The sequence below is a fragment of the Neofelis nebulosa genome, chromosome 13 (assembly GCF_028018385.1).
Source record: "Neofelis nebulosa isolate mNeoNeb1 chromosome 13, mNeoNeb1.pri, whole genome shotgun sequence".
Classification (NCBI taxonomy): Eukaryota; Metazoa; Chordata; class Mammalia; order Carnivora; family Felidae; genus Neofelis; species Neofelis nebulosa.
Window position 1 is genome coordinate 36169649 of NC_080794.1, and position 13993 is coordinate 36183641.

General features: G+C 49.3%; 1 protein-coding gene and 1 long non-coding RNA gene across 2 annotated transcripts in view; both read left to right on the plus strand.

Annotated features, from left to right (window-relative positions):
* Positions 1–13993, plus strand: part of SGPL1 (sphingosine-1-phosphate lyase 1) — a 75840-nt gene that overhangs the window by 400 nt on the left and 61447 nt on the right.
* LOC131492805 (uncharacterized) lies at positions 51–8120 on the plus strand. Its single transcript, XR_009252299.1, has 2 exons — positions 51–481; positions 7937–8120. It is a non-coding gene; the product is annotated as an uncharacterized LOC131492805 (long non-coding RNA).

Sequence of the window (13993 nt, forward strand, 5' to 3'; positions counted from 1 at the left end):
GGCTTTGTGACTACGTGAGGCAGTGGTTGCTAGGTTACCCCTTCCCCACAGCTCCAGAACCAAGCTCCCCAGCGCCCCTCTCCTCACCACCCCGGCTCCTCTTACCCCTCCAAGTTCCCTTTCCCCCTGGCACTGTGTTTTCAGTGGGGGCCCAGGGAGACGATGAGAGTCTGGGGTTGCTTTCAGCCAGCAAGCAGCAGGCAGGGAGAGAGAAGCTGGCAGAGAAGGCTGATGGAGCTGGGGCCCTGCTCTGTCAGCCCGACCGGGTCTGATGCCACCATAGCGGGCTCTGCCTCCACACGTGCCGGGCCGTTTCTGGGGATTGATTGGCAACCAGCTGTCTCTTAGCCAGAGGGAAGGAGGCTGCCCAAGTGACCCAGAGCATCCCTCCAGCCCCGCTCTAGGCAGGATAGCTGGGTGGAAAGACGGGTCTTCAGCTGGGCTGGGGTTTTGACCGATTCTGTCAGATGTCCCACCTTAGGTAAGTCGCCTGTGCTCCCAGGGACACAGAACCGTAGTAAGAAGGCTCGATTCGAATACCGGTTGTGCTCCTTCTCAGCTGTGTGGCCTCAGACAGATGACCTGATGTCTCTGACCCGCGATTTCCTACTTCCACTCACTCTCATGGGATTGTCGGGAAGACTCAGTGACTCGATGCATACTGAAGTGTTTCTAAAAATTTTTTTTTTCAACGTTTTTTATTGATTTTGGGGACAGAGAGAGACAGAGCATGAACGGGGGAGGGGCAGAGAGAGAGGGGGAGACACAGAATCGGAAACAGGCTCCGGGCTCCGAGCCGTCAGCCCAGAGCCCGACGCGGGGCTCGAACTCACGGAGCGCGAGATCGTGACCTGAGCGGAAGTCGGACGCTTAACCGACGGCGCCACCCAGGCGCCCCAATACTGAAGTGTTTCTGACAGTGTTAGGCACTAAGTAAGAGCTCCTACCTCCTTGCCTGTAAGGCGGGGTGGCCTCCCCTGTTCCCGCGATTAGGGAAGCAATGCATCGAGGCTTATGCCTGGTACACAAGGGGTGCTCTAAAATGGTAGAAATAATCATTATGTCTTGATGGAGATAGGAATTTTTTTTTTGAGGGAGACAAAAAACACGCGTGTGTGAGTGGGGCAGGGGCAGAGAGAGGGGGTCAGAGGATCTGAAGCGGGCTCCGCACAGACAGCAGAGAGCCCGATACGGGGCCCGAACTCACGAACTGTGAGATCGTGACCTGAGCCAGAGGCAGATGCTTAACTGACTGAGCCACCCGGGCGCCCCTAGGGATAGTATGTAGGTGGGATGGGTCCTTAGTCTGAGGACTACCTTGGGTAATTCACTTGATTGCTCCGAGGCTCAACTTGGACGTCCGTAAAATGAGACGAGGCTATCCCTCAGGCCCTACGGGTGTGAGGAGATCAGACACTGTGGCAGGGGCAAACAGGTAAACTAAGGGAAAGTACCTGACGCTGAGTCTTCTTCTTCAAAGGAAAAAAAGGAAGGAGGAAAGCTAGAGACAGACCCGACTCTTTCAAAAGTTCTGCCCCTCCCAGCTGAGGGTGCTGACCACTGGTGGGGTAGTCCCTGATCTGTTCCTTGCCCCCAGTGCTTCTCCATCCATACAGGTCACGATGGTCTCCTTATAAGTATGGCTTTTCCGGGGCCTGTCTCTGCAGGAATGAGGGGACCCCTTTGAAACCATTCTGCAAGCCCCCTCTTCCACCCTCCTGGGAATCCTGGCTACTATTGCGATAAACAATACTGTGTTTGAAAAAAAAGACAAAGCTTTCTTCCCTCCTGCCCAGCCCCTCCCTGCTGCTTCCAGCTCACTTGGGGGATCTAAAGCCCCCCTTCCCCTTCCACCCCCTCCATTGTATTCTTCAGGACCAAACACCAGGCCTGCAGGCAGATTGCAGCTGCCTGGCATGGAGGGAATACCTCAGGGAATACACTGTTTGGTAAGGTTGTTACCAAGCTTGCTTCTAGTCAGCCTCTTTTTAGAGCATCCAACACAGGAAGGTCTGTCTGCCTGGAAATGCTTTGAAGTTTAGCCCTCCTGCCTGGATGCCTCAGTTATAAGAGGAGCAATATAAACTTTTATAGAGAGCACTTGCTATGTGCCAGGCCCTGTGCTCATCCTTTCAGATGGGTTATCTCAGCCCCGTAGATGAGGACATTAATGATCAGAGAAGTCCTTAGTGACAGGTGTTACAAACGTTTATACAATTTCTAAAATTGCCACTTTGTTCTTTATAGCTTCTATTTCTTTGCTGCAGCTTTCTATCCCCACCCCCCTTTATTGTAAATGTGTTTCTAAGTGCTCACTGAAACAATATTTTTTATCATGGCTGCTATAAAATCTTCATCGGATCATTCTTTTTTTTTTTTTTCAACATTTTTTTTTAAATTTTTTTTTTTTTTAATTTATTTTTGGGACAGAGAGAGACAGAGCATGAACGGGGGAGGGGCAGAGAGAGAGGGAGACACAGAATCGGAAACAGGCTCCAGGCTCTGAGCCATCAGCCCAGAGCCTGACGCGGGGCTCGAACTCACGGACCGCGAGATCGTGACCTGGCTGAAGTCGGACGCTTAACCGACTGCGCCACCCAGGCGCCCCCATCGGATCATTCTAACATCTCTGTCATTTTGGTGTTGGCTTCCATTGTGTTTTGTGAGGAATTTCTCCAGAAATTTTCAAGTTTGGAGCATAGGTCGTACCTTTGCATTGTCTTCAGGAGGTATGGTGAGGCCTGCTTTTTCATTCCTGATATTGGACTGGATTTGTTCATTCTCTCTTTCTTTCTCTTTTGTTTTTCCTTGATTCATCCGGCCAAGGGTTATTATTTTTGTGAGTTTTTTTTCCTTAAAAAGCTCCATTTTTTAGGGAGTTTCTTTGGGCCTTGTGTTCCTTTCATAATTTCTTGAGAGGGATACTTACGTCATTGACCTTCGGTTTCCTTCTTTCCAAATCCATGCTACATTTAAGGCCACAATAGCTGCATCCCACACATTTTTCAAGTTTGCAGGAGATGAATGCTGCCTTAGTTTGGCTTTAATTTGCATTTTCTCTAGTCAGATTGAGTATCTTTTCCTATGCCTAAATGCTATTTGGATACTTTTTTTGTGTGATTTCTGTTCATATCTTTTATCCACTTCTTCTGTTTGTTAGTCCTCATATGAATATATGCATTTATATATTAGAAGTTATCCCTTTGTAACGTAAGTAAGAAAACATTTTTTTCTGGTTCATTATTTTTCTTTTGACGTTGCCTAGGCCTTGAACTCAGTTTTGGATCCCCGTCCTGCTGAGGGCTTACTCACTGACTTCTGGAGTTCAAACAGGAGAGCTCATTTTGACCCTTTCTGCCTTGTTGGGCTTTCATTTATCGCCACGTAAGGTCCACAGAACAGAGGCCACAAACACAGGCTCCAGAGACCCTTGGGCCTGCCATCTCCTGGCTATGTGATCTCAGATAAGTTTTGACAACCTCTAGACCTCAGGTTCCTCTTCTGTAATGTAAACATAATAATTCTGCCCCTTATGGGGCCGTTCAATCCCTAAATAAGATAATGCATCTATAATCACTCAGCACAGCGCCTGGCCCATAGTGAAGACTTGGGGCATGGCATTTTTTTTTAGATTATTGTTTACCCAAATCATGTGAACATTTCATGAATAGCTGCTGTGTTACCCTAGTGCTGTCCCCCATCAGTGCGGGAGAAAGTCCTGGGGTCACGTGCCTCTTGGCTCACCTGCTGTGTCTTTTCTGTTTTGTATGTGGAGCTCTGGATTGTGGCCAGTACCACTGGGTGCTTTGATGGCTGCCCTGAAAACGGAGAGTCGGCCAGGCTCTTGGGGTACACCCGCCATGGCATTGCCTGTGCCTCTGTTGTCTCCAAGTGTGACTAGCCTTCTGGTGGTCTTTTAGAGAAGAGGGGAGGAGAGAAGGGGTGTAACTAAAGACCACACATGGTTCCCCTGGGATGATCAAAGTTACCTGGTTACCTGTCAGCTGAGCAGGACTCACAGCTCTGGAGCTGACAGGTATAGACTGGCCTAAGCCAGCGCTCAGGAAGGTCACCCAACTGGAAGAGCAGGCATCACAGAAGAGAAAAGAAGCCTGAGCCCTCTAGAGACATCTAAGGTCATGGAACCACACAAGCTTCCTATATTCATCCTTTTGCAAGCTAAGTGCCTCTCTGACTCCCACCCCAAGTTGTCCCGTCACACTCCCTTTGACACCCAATAATTCATTCAATTACGTCTATTTCTTCCCCGCCGGGTCGGAGGCCAAATCTGCCTTGTTCATCGGCTCGCATAGGCCGCCACTCTGCACGGTGGTTACATGGGTGTGTTTGTTCTGTGTGAATTCACTGGGTTCCTGGTGCAATCCCTGGTGCCCAGTAAATACTAGTTGAATAAATGAATGGATGAATCATGGAGCATAAGGTAGTTATTTAGGCCATTCACCCACTACATGCCCGAATCCTTGCCTCAAGATTCCTACCAAATGTGTGCCAGAATTTGTCAATAAAACAGCTCTGGTGACAGAAAGCTCTCTACTGCTCGACGCTCCCTGTTTATTTTGTGTAGTCCTGTTGGGCGGCAAAGCTCTTCTTAATACTGAGCTGAAATATATTTCCATGAGGCTTCCAGTTGGTATTCTTGTTCTTCCCTTAGGGTCTCATAAAGCAAACGTAGGTCTTCCTTGTGATCACAACCCTCCAGACAAATGAAGCTAGTGGACACATCTACCTCTTGTCCAGGCTAATTATAAAATCATTGACTAGATACCTATTGAGTACTTACAGCATGGAATAGACTAGAGCGTACAAAGATGTCTTCAAGAGGTTATAGGTCTTGGGGGCACCTGGGAGGCTCAGTCGATTAAGCGTCCGTCTCTCGATTTCAGCTCAGGTCATGATCTCACGGTTCATGAGTTCGAGCCCCGCATCTGGCCCCGCACTGACAGCACAGAGCCTGCTTGAGATTCTCTCTCACCCCCTCTCTCTGCCCTCCCCCTGCTCATGCTCATGCATGTGCCACTTGTGCACGCTCTCTCTCTGTCTCTCTCTCAAAATAAATAAACTTTAAAAAAAAATGGAGGCTACAGGTCTTGTGGGGAGTCAGGGAAGTGGAGATAGAATGTGGTAAGTGCTGGGGACAGTGGAGACACAGGGAAGGAGAGCCCAAGCCCACCTAGGGGTCTTGGGGAAGGCTCCACGGAGGGATGGGTTATAGACAGTAGAGCAGGGAGGAGAGATGTTCCGAGAAGAGGAGAGCGTGTGCAGAAGTCTGGGGATATGAGAGCCGGAGGCATGTCGCAGGAACTCTAAGTAGTTCCACACCGCTAATGAGACCAGAAGGCCCAGATTGGGCCAAACAGTTCAGTTTCCACCTGTTGTCCCAGAAACCTTCATGTGTCCTCGGCCTCAAAAGTGTCCCGGGTTGGATGATAAGCTATGTGGGCACTCGATGTCTGGGAAATAAAGTCTCAGTGTGGGGTAGAAGTGAGGGAGATGACGGTGAAGAGAGGCAGAGACTGATCATAAGAGGCCTTGTGGGCCAAGTTCAAGAAAAGCATTCCGTTGACTGAACTTTGTATGGTGTCTTCCCTCTGAAGTCATCTTCTCCAGAGGTAAGCTAACTCGCAGATCAGTGCATCTATCGACAGATGATTATTGCGATGGGCTGCCATTTATGGAAGACTTACCGGGCAGGTGCTTTCCACACAGCCTGGGCTATGGCCCCGGCAGACTTGGCGGACCCTTGTTCGCGCCTATACTGTAACTGATTCTCTGCCTGGAGACCTTGGTTTAGACTTGTTTTTTATGGTTGTAAGGTTGTGTCCTGAGACAACACTGGGAAATCCCCTCAGGGCTTTCCGTTCCCAGCTAGAAACTTTGTAAGGCTTCCCTGGAGGGGGCGAACTCCGGTGGAGAGTAGGCTTATTAGCGATAAACAACTCGCTTCAAAGGACTGGAATGATTTGTGTACTGGAGAGACTTGTAAGAATATTCGAATGAAATGAGCTTAATTGGGTCTACCATGATGCAATAACCAGGGAGCCTTGACTTAGATGTTTGAAGGGCAGCCAATGGACATAGTTTAAATTTTTGCAATTCTTGAGATACACGAGGAGTGGACAGTCAGAGTGGGCATCTGAACTATGTCCGAGCGAGCGGTTTCCTTTGTAGTGCCTCCTGCGACATTCGGAAGTGGCAGGTGTTGCTGTATGCCCCCAAGGCTAAATGTAGCAGTCGCCTCAAGGATTAGCTTCAGGCTGCTTTTGCCCACCAGCCAGCAGTGGACCCGAGGGCTACTGGGGGCTCCCCGCCTCCGACCATTGTTCTGACACTTGGCTCAGAGGGGACATGAGGTTCCTGGGAATGGGTAGGTCAACCCGCCCTTCCCATGCTGCCTGTGTCAACCCACCGAAGTTTGAGTTGAGTTTGGGAATCTCAGTGTATTAATTTGCTAGGGCTGCTGCACCACGGGACCAGAAACTGGGTGGCTTGAATGACAGACCCTGTCTCGTAGTTCTGGAGACTTAGAGATCTGAGATCAAGCTGTCAGCAGCACTGGTTCCTTCTGAGTGCTGGGAGGAAGAATCTGGCCCATGCCTCTCCCCTCGGCTAGTGGTTTGCTGGCAATCTTTGGTGTTCTTTGGGTCGGAAAAGCACCATCTCGACCTCTGTCTCCATCTTCTTTGTGGCATTCTCCCTATGTGCGTGTCTGTGTCCAAATCTCCCCCTTTCGAAAGACCTCTGTCACACTGGCTTAGGGGCCCACCCTACTCCAGTACGATCTCATCAGTCCAAGCACCCATCTTCCCTAGAAGAGAAGGTCATCTTCTCCAGGTACAATCTAACCTCACAGATAGATCAGTACATCTACTGATAGATGATTATTGCGATGGGCTGCCATTTATGGAAGACTTACCAGGTAAGTGCTTTCCACATAGCCTGGGCTATGGCCCCAGCAACCCTTGTCCTTCCCTGGAACCGACCAGTTCTACTCCTTGCCTAGATGAACGCAGAAGCCTTGGAACTAGTCTGTCCGTTTGTACCTGCAGCTAACCATTCTCCACAGAGTGCAGAGGGACTGATTTAAGACCCAAATGTGATACAACCAGCCCCCTGATTAAAATGACTTCAATGTCTGCTTGCTGATATTTGGATAAAGATAAAAGTGCTTCATCCTACGGGGCCCTGTGGCCTCAGACAGGAAGCTGAACATTTGCCCCCAGCCTCAGTTGCTTTCATTTAAAAAACAATCGAGGGGTGCCTGGGTGGCTCAGTCAGTTGAGCGGCTGACTTCGGCTCAGGTTGTGGACTCGCGGTCTGTGGGTTCGAGCCCCGCGTCGGGCTCTGTGCTGACAGCTCAGAGCCTGGAGCCTGCTTTGGATTCTGTATCTCCCTCTGTCTCTGCCTCTCCTCTGCTCATGCTCTTTCTCTCTCTGTCTCAGAAGTAAATTAACATTACATGCTGGAATTTTTTTTTAAGAATTGCATTAAATTTGTAGGTTAATATGGATATAATTACCATATTTTGAACTTGGAATATTACCACCAATAAATATTGTATATCTGCCCATAAAAAAAAAAAAGAAAGAAAGAAACATTAAATAAATAATTAATTAATTAAATAAAAATAAAAAACAATCGAATTGGCAATGCCCTGTTCCTTAGTAGAGGTGCTGAATACGGCTGTTGACTCCCTGAAGATTCATGAAGCTTGACTTTGATTTGTGGACTTGTGTGTCCATGGGGTATATTTCAATTAAAAGACAAAACTTCAAGACGTTTGGATAAGTTGCCCAACGTTCTGGGAGTTCCTTGGTCACATTCCCCTTTATAAAGGGCTTTTAGATCTCTTGACAACCACCATACAACTACAGATTCTGTCTCTCTCTCTCTCTCTCTCTCTCTCTCTCTCTCTCAGGGGGAGGAAAGCAGGAATTAACAAACCGGGGTGATTCAGCAAGTTACATCATGGTCACAAGATGAATTATGGAAATTGCAACAAGAAAAAACGACATGGTCCTTCAGCGTTTTTGAGCCCCTTTTGTCCGGAATTCATGCTGTTTCCTGTTGCTAACGGAGAATAAAGAGTGACCTGTATGTTGCATCTGTCTCCCCAGTGCCCAGAGGGGTCAGGAGTGTGCTTGGGTGTCAGCACCGCGCGTCCTTTCTGCTCTAGGGAGGGCGGCTTCTCCGGAGCAACAGTCTTCCCGGCAGAACTTGGGCGAGCAGCAGGTTGTGGCCAGCTCCTCCGTGTCTGCCCCAAGGGACAGGGGCTTCGAAATCGCTTGGGCACCTGAGAAAACAGGCAGAGCTCTCCACACAAGGCTTGAAGGCGTCACTGGTAGTCTCTGAATGTGGCTTCTTTGGGGCAGTGACCGCCCTGTAACTGTGCTAAAGGCACTACAGGAAGAAAGTAACTGCTGACTCTAGCAGGCTCCCAGGACATCACGATTTTAACATTGAGAGATTTTCCCAAAAAAGTCTGGATTTATAACTTACCTTGAAAAATGGAAGCGTTGGGCCTATTCTCCCATTCTGCTTACAACCGCGGCGCCCATGACACCCTGCCTCATGCCCCACAGTTTCGGTTTCCCACACTCAGCTTTTATTTTATTTATTTATTTTCTTTGCTCCGTCCTGGGCACTTTCTACCGAACTGTTGTAGTTTACTTATTACATTTATTTGTCTGACTCCTTCCACTAGACTCTAAGTCATACTAGGAAAGAGATCTTTGTTTCGTTCAGTGAAACATCCCCTGCCCAGGATACTGTCACCTAGCATTTGAGTGAATGAATGAGCCAGAGGCAGTCACTTCACCTGCTTGGGTCTCTGAAGGTGCGGTTGTGCACTTGCCCTACACAACTGTCCCTACTGACCTGCACCCCGGCCTCTCCCTCTCCTCCCTCTTCCTCTTGTCTCTCTGGCCACACCGGCCTTTTTGTCCCTGCCACTGGGCCTTGGCACATACAGTGTCCTCGGCCAGAACACTCTGTCTCTTCCTCTCTGTCTGGTTAACTCCCGTTCATCCTGTGCACTCAGCTCAAGCTCTCCTTGATCCCTCAGCCAGGTCAACCCCCCTGGGCATGGAGAATGACTGCCCTTAGTTTTTTAAAAGCCTGCTAGAGAGGGGCGCTTGGGTGGCTCAGTCGGTAAGCATCCGACTTCGGCTCAGGTCATGATTTCTTGGTTTGTGAGTCTGAGCCCCATGTAGGACTTTGTGCCGACAGCTTGGAACCTGGAGCCTGCTTTGGATTCTCTGTCTCCCTCCCTCTCTGCTCAGCCCCTGCTTGTGCTCTCTCTCTCTCTCTCTCTCTCTCAAATATAAATATAAAGTTTTTTTTTTTTTTAAACCTACTAGAGAAAATTACTTTAACTCTGTTTCTAACCCCCAAGGTTTTTATTTGCTGGTGGGGATGGACGTTCTCCCCTCCTCCGCTGACCCTGAGCTCAGTGTAAATCCAGAGCTCCTCTGAGTGAGTCAGCCTGGGAGCTGGTTCTGTGGGGCCAGGAAAGGAGTAACCACGGGCCAACGCTCGTAATTACCCCCTTAGTCCTCTGTTTACGCTGGACTTGTATTACCTGGACCTTTTTATTGCACCCTATCTGTGTCAACACTGCTGGGAGAGGGGGAGGGGGCCTGGCCTCCTTGGGCATTCTGGCCACACTGCTCACCCTGAGCTCAGGACTGGGACAGACACCCACCCCAACCAAGTAACTGCATGATGGAGGGCCCTTGCCGGGAACCTGGGGACAGAGAGGTGGAGTTTCCACACAGAGGCCTCTGGGAAGTATAACCAAAGTGAGGCATAGAGAATTCTAGACTGCCAGAGTTGGACTGTAGCTTCCCCTCTGTACCCAATTTTGAGGTGAGAACATTGAGACCCAGAGAGGGTAAACGGTTCATCCAAGGCCACACAGCACCCGAGTCTCAAAGCTGGCACAAGAACCCATACATTTCATTACATTTCCAGAGCCTGGGCTCCTGGAGCTGAAATGCCAGGAATTCTAGGTTCAGTCTCCACTAGCTGTGGGACTAAGGCATAGAAGCTGAGGAGAATGGGTAGAACGTGGCACCTCTCACCTGGGAGTGTTCAAAATACAGATGTCTTGGCCCCACTCCCCATTCACCGGGTCTGCAGGAAAGCCCTGACATGTGGATTTGGAAAAGGTTCTTGGAGACTCTGACATGCAATGCTACCTGGGGAGGCTGGGCCTGGTGGGTGCTCAAGTCCCTTTTAGCTTGACAGATACTCAGCCGCAGATAATAAAATGAGGCTTGTGCTCAAGTGCATTCCTGGCCTCAGTCCACGGTAGCAGGTCTCAGTGGGTTGGCTCAGCTTCCAAGGGGGCATCCTGCAAATTTAAAAATTTTGCTTGTCACATGATGAGGATAGCGATCTTGCCATACAGACATTGCAAGGGCAGCCCCTCACAGTGAAGAATTGCCCCTGGGTCCTGCACATCTTTTTGACATTTTGCCAGAATGTTCATGTAGGTAAAAAACCAGGTCATGGTCACATGAGCCAAAATCCCAATGCCACTTTCATGCGACGAGTAGATTTCTTTGAAAACATGGTTTTATTAGGGGCACCTGGGTGGCTCAGTCAGTTGAGTGTCCGACTCTTGATTTTGCCTCAGGTCATGATTTCACGGTTCGTGAGATCGAGCCCCATGTTGGGTTCTACTCTGACAGCATGGAGCCTGCTTGGGATTCTCTCTCTTCCTCTTTCTCTGCCCCTCCCTTGCTCATGCATGCTCTCTCTCTCTCTCTCTCTCACATGCTCTCTCTCCCTCCCCCCCCAAAAAAAACCCCATGATTTTATTATACATGCTTCCTGAAGTGCAGCCACCATGTGGAAAGTTGCATGTGAGTTGTCCTACCTTGCCTGAAACTTTACAACTCCTAATCCACCATTTTGGAAAATCACATCACCCATGGCAGGGCTACTAACATAGTATTTGAGTCCCTGAGACAACACCTCCGTATTGGTGTGCATTTGCAGCTTTCCAGGTCACAATGATTGTAGGTAGTTCTACAAGGATCCTGATTTAGCCCCCCCCCTTTTTTTTTTCAAATGTCAACAAAGGAAACGCGGCAATATTCAAATAATTACTCTTTTCTCTTAAAAACCTGCTTATCCATTGTAAGTCCACGTATCTGCCAACTTCATGTACGATTTCATGACCTGGCTTTCACTTTTAAAATTAGGTCACTGTACTGCTTTGCAAGAGAATTATATGCGTAGGTCGGTACACCCCCTGATTATAACAAATATATTTTGTAACCGCCATAACCAGAGAGTGTGAGGTCTGGTTGATTTGAGACGTACTGGTCTGCCAAGAACAAAACCTGTAGGAACAAATAGATCTGAGGCTCTTGGACAAGACTTGATAAGGCCTATGGTGCCCATATGGGGCAAGGGGAACTTTAGAAAGACTGACCAACCATGAGGATGGGGTCCCGGTGGGGAAGGAAGTGAGGCGAAGAGCAACACGGTGAGGGGGCTGGGCTTGGTTTAGCCAGTCACAGAGCCCAGATTTGGATCTCAACTGAGCTCATCCTAGACATGCGTGGTTCAGATTAAACTGATGTTCTTGGGTCCCTCTTGTGGGTCTGGGCCTGTGTTGGGTACACATGTTCCCCTCCCGAGGTACCACCACAGCCCTGGGGTAGATGCTATTAACCCTTGTTTGACAGCCGAGGAAGCCCAGGCTCAGCCCAGCAGACTGAGTTGTCTGAGGCCAAGTAGTAATCTCTGGGTGGAAGCCGCTCTGCCTGCCTTCAAAGCCATTTTGTCAGCACAGCCCCAGCTGGTTTCCTTCTGCCCCAGGAAGTTTGTATTTGTTTGCTTTCTGATAAGCAGTCACTCTGGTTTTGATGCTTTGCTAGGAGTGATCACGCAGCCTAGACGGCAATGGGTGGCTTCCTCAGGAAAAGCGGGCTTCCTTGGGAAATGACTCTTTTTTCTCAGGGCTCGGCCGCTCCGACTTTTGGCACCTGGGACATGTACCTCAGTGGCCCACTGCACCTTGCAGTCTATCCCAGAGCGGCAGCCTCTGGGCACATGCTCCCGGCCTCAGGTGCTCCCATGTCTGGCTGCCCCTTAGCCCTCCTTCTTCTCAAGGCCACTTCTGTTTGTGTTGGCTGGTTCCGTTGTGTCACCCCAATCTGCTGCTGTTGCCTAGTTTCCCACCTCTCCTTGGGGAGGGCATTTTAGACTCCATGAACAGAGGTCCTGCGGGGGGCTTTCCTGTGGGCCCTTCCTTTCCAGGAGGGGTTCAGAAGCTACGAGGACATCTGCCCACAGCCCTGTCTTGAGGTGAGCTTCCACAGAAGGTCCCCAGTTGGGAGGGGAGGTGTCAGGGACAGGAACGGAGTCATGGGTAGCATGTTCCTGCGTTTTAGAGTGGGGCATGTGTCCTCATGGATGGGGGGAAGGCTGTCACTAACTTGGCCATGGATAGCTGTCATTTTAAGCAGCACCAGATTTGCTGGCAAGAATTGTTTTGAAAGAAGCCATGTAGGGAAAAAAAAAATCCCAGACCATATTCCTTCTCACTCTGCCCCCTGGCACCCCAAGCCCTCTGTCATCAGCATGAATTTCAGTCCCTCACCTGGTTCCCCCTAGGTATTCCCAGTCCCTCCCAAGTGTTTGTTACCCTGGAAGGCACCATGACGCCACCAACGTGGGGAGCATTAGTTCTCCTCCTCACCCCTCTAAATATTCACCACCCCCCTTAAACCGTCCCAAACATACGGTCTTAATAAAAACACCATGCTTTCTCTGCAAGCAGGGCATCCTGGGAAGTACTTCTCAAACTTTCTGGTGCATGTCTATCACCAGGGGGTCTTGTTTAAACGTACCCTCGGATTCAGTCTTCTGGAGTGGGGTTCCAAGATCCAGCATTTCTAGCAAGCTTCCAGGTGATGCCAGTGGTGCTCCTTGGGAAACCACACTCTGGGTGTGGAAGTCACCCCATCTCTGTCTCCCACCAGCCAGCGAAGCCTCTCCTAGCGAAGCCCCTACTGTGGGAGTGTCTGATGGGGGCAGAGGGGAAGCAAAACTGCCTGTGTCCCTTCTTGAGCCCCCTCTTCTTTTTTCCTATCCCTCTTCCCTCGGCACTGTAATTCCCTCTTTTATTTGTATCTTCTTTGTTCTCATTCTTCTTGCTTTCTCCCAAGGGCCCATCAGTATAGCTAGGACATGTGAGGTCGATAGGCAGTGGGGATTTTGTTCCATTTTGGTATAATGTGATTCCCCTGTGAAAGCTGAAATTATCTCCCTTAATCCCCATGCATCTTTTATCTTTGGCAGCTTTCTACTTGATGTTTCTCTTGTAATCCCTGATGTTTTTGTATAGTTAAGGGGAGTGTGGGGTAGAGGAGCAGGGGGCCTGAAGTCTCTCTCTCTGTCTCTCTCTCTCTCTCTCTGTCTCTCTCTCTCTCTCTCTCACACACACACACACACACACACACACACACAGATACAACTTCTGTGCTCTGCAAGGAACTTCCAAGAGTCAAGTTCCTTTCTGGTCCTTGGTTTCTTCATACATATACTATGGGGTTGTGCTGGCAAATAGGGGAAGGTTCCTCTCCCTCTAACATTCTTTGAGCTTAATAAATCAACCAGCATATTTTGGCTTCTCCCTACAAAATCTGGGGCTTTAACTTGCCATCCAACTCTACCCCACGCTTCTGTGTGTCTTCTGAGTGATCACTTACCTTCTCTGAGCCTTTGCACCCTCGTTTACAAGTTGGGAGATGATGAGAGTCACCTGATCTGGGCAAGTTAGGACACAAACAGGGCCCCGGATGTGAAGGTGCCTATCATAGTTCTTGGCAAAATAAGTTTCTTACTCAGCTCGGGCTGTTATAACAAAATGCAAGATAAAGGTGTTGGCAGATTCAGTTTTGGGTGAGGAGCCTCTTTCTGGCTTGCAAACTGCTGCCATGGCATCATGTGCTCAAGT